Source organism: Cupressus sempervirens, chromosome 10 (assembly GCF_028749045.1).
Source record: "Cupressus sempervirens isolate cs-2001-9-10 chromosome 10, ASM2874904v1, whole genome shotgun sequence".
Taxonomy (NCBI): domain Eukaryota; kingdom Viridiplantae; phylum Streptophyta; class Pinopsida; order Cupressales; family Cupressaceae; genus Cupressus; species Cupressus sempervirens.
Window position 1 is genome coordinate 204,444,446 of NC_143127.1, and position 7,395 is coordinate 204,451,840.

At 37.2% G+C, this 7,395-nt stretch overlaps 1 pseudogene; it reads right to left on the bottom strand.

The window, feature by feature from the left end:
• Positions 1-4,640: 4,640 nt before the first annotated feature.
• LOC149533343 (putative pentatricopeptide repeat-containing protein At3g13770, mitochondrial pseudogene) lies at positions 4,641-7,002 on the bottom strand (annotated as a pseudogene).
• Positions 7,003-7,395: the final 393 nt, after the last annotated feature.

The window sequence follows — 7,395 nt, forward strand, 5'->3', positions numbered from 1 at the left end:
GCATAAAATCTTTTTTGTTCATCCCTCTTAGCCCGCCAAATATCTAACTGACCACTAACTGAGGCTATCTGAGTGTTAATGGATTCGAGGGATGATGCCAATTGAGCCCTCATTGGATTGGTTTGTCCGGATTCTTTCAACCGAGCAATGATTCCTTCTAATTCAGTTTTGCCTCTCTCTATTTCATTTCTTAGATTTTCTTGTGTGCCTGGTGGAGGTCTTGCAATTGGTTCGGGTTGTGGAATTTGTTCTTCTTGAGGAGGGTTTTGGTTTTGGGGTTCTTGAGGGTTTTGATGTTCTTGTGGATTTTCTGGTTGATTATGAACATTTCCTGATAAAAAATCAATTGAAATTCAAATAAATAAACAAATCTAAATGAAATTTGTAAAAACCCTACAAAAGAATATAAAAAACTTACAAGACAATATGAAAAATATATCAAACAATGCAAAGTTAGGTTTATATCACTTACGGCGTCGTCGTGGGTGCGCTTGTGGTCTTGGATTTCATCGACGAGGAGGCATTTTGGCAAATGGTGGTGCAAATGTTGAGTCTTCAACTTGCGTACGCGCTGCTTGCTGTAGGAGTAAAAGAAAATGGTAATGAAAATGATGGGCTATTTAAAATAGGAAAAAAAATTTTGTTGTCACCTTTTTGGCACCACAACTCGGTGCATATGCCCAGTTATTATTTCTAAGGATAAGAAACAATATGAATATGGTGAAAGTTTTTTAGGTTCTTCTAAGTATGGATCTAGATATGCTAAGGATTTGGAAGAGATTGATGGAGAGGAAAGGAAGCTGAATAGATGGAAATTTATTCTTACCAATGTGTTAAAATTGATATGACACGTCATTCGATGCCAAATCCAACTGTCCTCAATATGAGATAGTAATATCCTTCTTGAGCTCCTTCAAGTTGATATATGTTCCTTCTATTTCTTTTAGAAATTGCATTTACCACTCCAAATTTCTGAATCTCACAACCCCAATAATTGAACACATCATAGCCAATCTCACATATTTAATTGACACTCAAATTAGTATGACATAAACCCTTCACATAGTGAACTTTGTCAATATTATGCTTTCCATCAAAAGTAGTTGATCCTATGCTAATAGTATATTTTTCCTTCTCGCCACCAAATCTAATAGGACCCCCATCATATTTTTCAAGAGTTGTGAATTTACTTTATTCACCAGTCATATGATTAGAACACTATCAACAAGAAAAATTTCATTCTTATTTCTTCTAACACACAAAGCAATCCTAATATCATCATCAAGTTCTAGACATATGTTAGAAATATTAAATCCAGAGTTTTCACCTTCTTCAACATAAAATAAACAATCTTTTGTTTTTGACTCATCATCTATTATGCTTGCATCTTCATAACATATCAAGTTTTCTTATTGAGCTTTTTAATGTTCTTCCTAAGACCTTTCTTTGGAAATCTAGTAGCCAAACAACCAATCCTACCACACTAAAACACTCTAGGGATAACATATGTTTGTACTTATTGATACCTTTCTTCAATTTCCTTGTAAAAATTTCTTCAAATTCATCTAATTCATCATCCCTATCATGTTCTTCTTCTAATTTAGTTTCCTTGAAATCTCTCCTAGATTTTCTGTTTTCTTTTCCAAACTATCAAAGTACCAAACAACTATTTATTTGTAAACTTCTTTGGATCATAAGCCTTCTCTATAGCTGAGATCTTGTCACTATAGCTATATGCTAATTTGATCAAGGTCTTCTTCATAAAGTGCTTATTGATAATAGTGACTCCTTGATTTTTGAATTCATTCACTATATTCTCAACTCTCTTAAAATAGCCTCTAATGTCTTCGCCTTCTTCCATTTTTCAAATTCTCGAATAGTGTTGCTTAGCTCTTAGCTTCTCTGATAACTTAACGAAGTGGGCCTCAATTCCAAATTCCCAAACTGCAAGATGTGGGCCAACATAGAAGGATGACTCAACATGGACATGTAAAGAAAAAACTGAGTTTGAAAGGGAAAAATATTGAGTAGAGATCATGACACAACCAAGATGTTTAAAGACTTTTTCGAAACTAGCCTTGAAAACACCAAATATGCCAAACAACATGTGAATGACAAAAGTTACTATCAGGATAAAAAAGGCTTAATTTATTATGCATGTAGAACCATGCTTCTAGCTCACCAACTATCCATAAAAAAAGGTGAAATGCCTTCTTTATCAGAGGTCACCTTAACCATATTAAAATCCTCACACATAACCCAAGTAGTGAGTAGCAGTGAGTCAACAATCCTTCACCAAAGATGAGATCCCTCCACTGAATCATCGAGAGCATAAACATAAACATTAATTATCCCAAAAGAATGGTTATAGATTTGTTGAGACCCAAACCAATTTGTGCATGGGGTCCACACCACAACCTAAAACTACATCTTGTCAACATGGTGAAAGTAGAGTAACAACCCTCCACGTCAAACTTCATGGTCAAAAGTAAAAACCATACTATTGGGTCAAATAACACAACATAGTGTGAATAACAAAAAGACAATAATCTTAACTTCCTAAAGGCCAAAAACATTCATTCCAAGATACTTCTGATGAACATCTTGCACGATAGACTTACGAGAGAGGTTTGTTAAACCTTATATATTCCATGATATTAAATTTTATTTGAGAATATCATTCATGTGATCCTTTATTGAGGGAGGAGAAACTATTTTGCAAAAATCCTAAATCTAGACGGAAAATAGGATAAATATCCCCTCGGATCACCTATTGTTTTCCCATTCCTTTATCTTCGAAGTCATCCCTCCTTGGAGGATTGCGAGAATGACGCTAGGGAAGTCAAAGCACCATAAACCAAGGAAATCAGCTGAGCTCGTGGATTGACGTCTGAAGCACTCTTTGTGGGAGATGCATTCTTGGATCCTTTAGGTTGCAGTCTCCTAGCCCAACAAAGAAGACGAGGAATCTTGCTTCGACTGAAAAATTAGAGTGTGCTTGCATTTATGGACCACAATTGTCAATGCTTCATTTTCTTTTGGGGTGTCTGGGGTTCGAGCAGAAACCGCCTCCTTAGAAAGAGACTTGATCCTTGGATTCGCAAGAGGGCAATCCTCATTTTTATGCTCAGCTGACTGGCAATAGAAACATGTATTCGAAAAATTCAAATACATCACACAAGGTGAGAAATATTGCCCGCCAACCTGAATCTCAATTGTCACTTTGAGGTCTTTGGCTAAGTCAATTTCTATACAAACCGGCTTCTTAGAACGGACATGGAAAAATCAGTTTAGCTCCATACAAACAACAGAAAGGGGCAACAAGGCATGGGGAGTTTGGGAAATTCTACCCACTTTAACCTTTTTCTGTCAGTAACATAAAAGTCTCGTGATCAAGCCTAAAAAACCCACAAGAAGAATGGACAAACCAAGGACTGTTCTTGAAAATACCTTCCACATGAGAAGGGCTTCCAAAACAGAACAAAAACAATTCCTTGATTAAATTTTGAACGTCATCCAAGTGGACCCCAGGATCATGCTTTAGCAGCCCAATCCAGCAACATGCTTTCAAGAAGAATACAACCCACAAAATAATCTAATTAGGTAAACTTTTCAACCTATTCACAGTATTGTCAAATCTTGAATAGGTAAAACAGTAAAATCACACAAGGGGTTGAAGAATCCTTACCAGGTGGAAAACTTTCAGCTAAAACTTGAGAAACCATTAAGGTAAAATCTTGAATAGTTAAAACAGTAAAAACACACTAGGGGTTGAAGAATCCTTACCAGGTGGAAATCTTTTAGCTACATTTGCTCAGTAGAGTCACGATCTCTTAAAGCCAGAACTTTACCACCACCAGAAACCATTAAGATAAAACTCGCCGAAGTCAATAAAACAACACTAAAAATTCCCGCAATAAATGCAGTTGGAACAATTGGAAGACAAAAAGAGTACGGCAACCCTAAGTAGACAGCCAAGTTGAGCATTCGCTCATACCAGAGCCGAAAATCCACCAGTTCCTCTTGATTTTGATTCTCATGACAACACAGACCAAAAAGTTATTACAAATCCTACAATCAACGCAATAGTGTAGAGAAGGAAACATTAAAATTAACACAGTAAACGAGAAAATATAAGTAACGTTAAATTTACAGATTAAGGAGGACGATACTAAGTCTTGGCTCCAAAACTGCCATCATCTCTCCTTCCCCTCTTTGCATTTCCACAACAAAAAAAAATAACATAAAAACTCCCAATTCCTCATGCCCAGTACCTCTCTTCTCCTCGCTTGATTCCTATTAGAGGTGCCTCTAACTGCGCCAATGGACCCCCTGTTTGCAGTTCATCTGCTCGATCTTCCCACATTGATTCTTTCAACATGTCATTTTACGTGGTTACCACCCAATGCAGCCAGCAGAACTGCTGCTACCTACATACCTTTTATCTTCATCTTTCCTTTTCCACTCTTTAACTTTGAGATTAATGCCACGATTTTGGCTTTTGGTTTATGTGGCAGCATCAATGGAGAACACTAGAGGTGCTTGCTGTCACTGTGGATAAGCGTAAGGTCTATGAATAAACAACAACATATCCCACAGCCTCTTCTCAACACTAGTACAAACATTGTCAAGACACCATATCAAGAAAATAACAGTAACATCATATATTTACAGATAAAAGAATAAACAGAAGTCTCTGCACAAACCTATCTTTCAGATTGCATCACCAATAATCTCCACAAGAACATTGTCCTTGTTTAAAATGATGGAAACGATTTACATCTCTCACAATGATTTCTGTTGCAACGATCTTAGAAATAAATTTTGTTACAGTGTGACAATCAGCACATACTCGAAGGTTTTTAACAACTCTAATAGTTGTTCCAGGGGGTGTGTTCAACAAACCATATGCAATCGCCAGCTTTTCACTATGGTGGTAAAGAAATAGCTCTTTTTCCTCTTCCTCCAAATCAAAAAGCAAACGTTTTGAATCTGGGATATAGCCTACTGCTTTCATCTCCAAAGCCAATTTATCCAACTTTGTGTAGATCTCATGTGTTTGTGGATGTGATCTGTCTCCTACACAAAAAGCATGTACCTTTTCACACCCTTCAATCCAACTACAGCCAGGGATCTTCTTAATTCTTCTATCTTTCATCAACCTCCTTACCATTTGAACCTCTCCCCACTTGCCCACTTGTGCATAGATGTTTGAGAGAAGAATACAAGTCGCTGCATTTTTAGGATCCAAGTCAAAAAGCACCATCGCGGTAAATTCTCCCAAAACTAGATTGATACGTAATCTACAGCCACCAAGAAAACACATCCACACAACCACCACTGGTTTAACTGGCATCTTAATGATGAAGTTTAGGCTGTCATCAAGATAGCCAGCACGTGTTAGGAGGTCAACCATACACACATAATGATCGACTGTAGGTGTAATGCAATACGAATCAGTCATGATATTGAAGTATGTACAGCCCTCATCCACTAAACCTTCATGGCTGCATGCCCACAGGACACAGGTAAAACTTACCATGTCAGGACATGTTCTAGAATGCTTCATTAATTCAAAGATTTTGAGAGCATCGTTGCAGATCCCGTTTTGTGCATATCCTGCAATCATTGCGTTCCACGAGATGACATCTCTGCGAGGCATTCTGTCAAACATCTCACGTGCCTTCTTTATGCTTCCACATTTTGCGTACATGTCTACTACAGCATTTCCAACAACAATATCTGATGAAAACTCCCCTTCCATTATGCGTTGATGGATGTCAATACCCTGCTTCAAAGCTCCCATTTTGGCACAGGCAGGGAGGATGCTAGCGAAGGTTGCGGAATTCGGCTTTACCTCCGCCAATTGCATTTTCCTGTAAATCTCTAAAGCCTTTTCAACAAATCCATTTTGGGTATATCCAGAAATCATTGCAGTCCACGAGAACACATCTCTTTGAGGCATTCTATCAAACAGTTCGCTTGCCCTGTTAATGGCGCCACATTTTATATACATGTCTACCAGAGCATTTCCAACTATAATATTTGACAAAAATCCCCCCTCCATTATGGCTTTATGGATACCCATTCCCTGTTCCAAAGCTCCCATTTTGGCACAGGCAGGGAGAATGCTAGCAAAGGTTGTGGAATTCGGTTTTATTCCTGCCAATTGCATTTGCTTGAAAGTTTCTAGAGCCTTTTCAACAAATCCATTTTGAGTATATCCTGATATCATTGCAGTCCACGAGAACACATTTCTTTTAGGCATTCCGTCAAACAATTCACGTGCTTTGTCTATGCTTCCACATTTTGCATACATGTGTACAAGGGCAGTTGCAACTACAACATCTGACAAAATCTCTGTGCCCTTCAGACTTTGATGGACATCTATACCCTGTTCCAAAGCTCCTATCTTGGCACAGGCAGCGAGTACGCTGGCGAATATGAACTGATCGGGTTGGATACCAATTTCTTTCATATAACCAAACAGTGTGATTGCCTCGTGAGGAAACCCATGTTTTCTGTAGGCGGCAATAATCGTATTCCATGAGAAGCAGTCTCGTTCTTTCACGTAGTCGAACACTCGACGTGCATCTACCAAACTTCCGCATTTGACATACATGCAAATAAGATTGTTATGAAAAGTTTTGCTGGTAGCAAACGCAAATCTTCGCTGATGAAAGCGCGTTCTTGAGGGTACAGGTCTGCAATAACTGAAAATGGGTATAGTAATTTTCAGGGGAGTTATGGGTGATAAGCAGAGCATTCTTCAACTGGCCTCTACACAATGCTAAGAAATTGAGTTGAGTGGATGGCAATGACATTTTCTGGTTGTAACCAGAATAGTAAACATGTGACAGTGGATTATTCAATCTACGTCTTCCTATTTGCCAATGCCACTGATAAGCCTCGGCATACATTCACTTACAGGCGAGCAAGTTTCGAGTGGTTAAAACAAAAAAACCTTCGTAGGGAATCTGTGAGGGATTCATTGGTTTTACAAAAAATATTGTAATGTTAGTTTATGTTAAATCATATGTCCGAAATTTATTCTAGTGTGATTTGTCATGTAATAATAATAATAATAATTTCTTAATAAGAACAAATATTCATATTATTTTGGTATGCTTAATTTTAGTTCATTCATATCTTAATAAATATGTAATACCTATATATATATATGGATGAAAAATGACTCCTATTAATGTAATTTTTAGGAAAGCAAAGATTGTGAAAGAAAATCTTACATGTTTATTTAGAAAAAGTGCATATTTACAATAAATGTCACATTTACTATATATTTGACTACTATTTATTAAAACTTAAACATTGTATATTCTAATTATTACATATGGTGCTACATTTAAGACACCCTATTTTCAAAATGGAGAACTC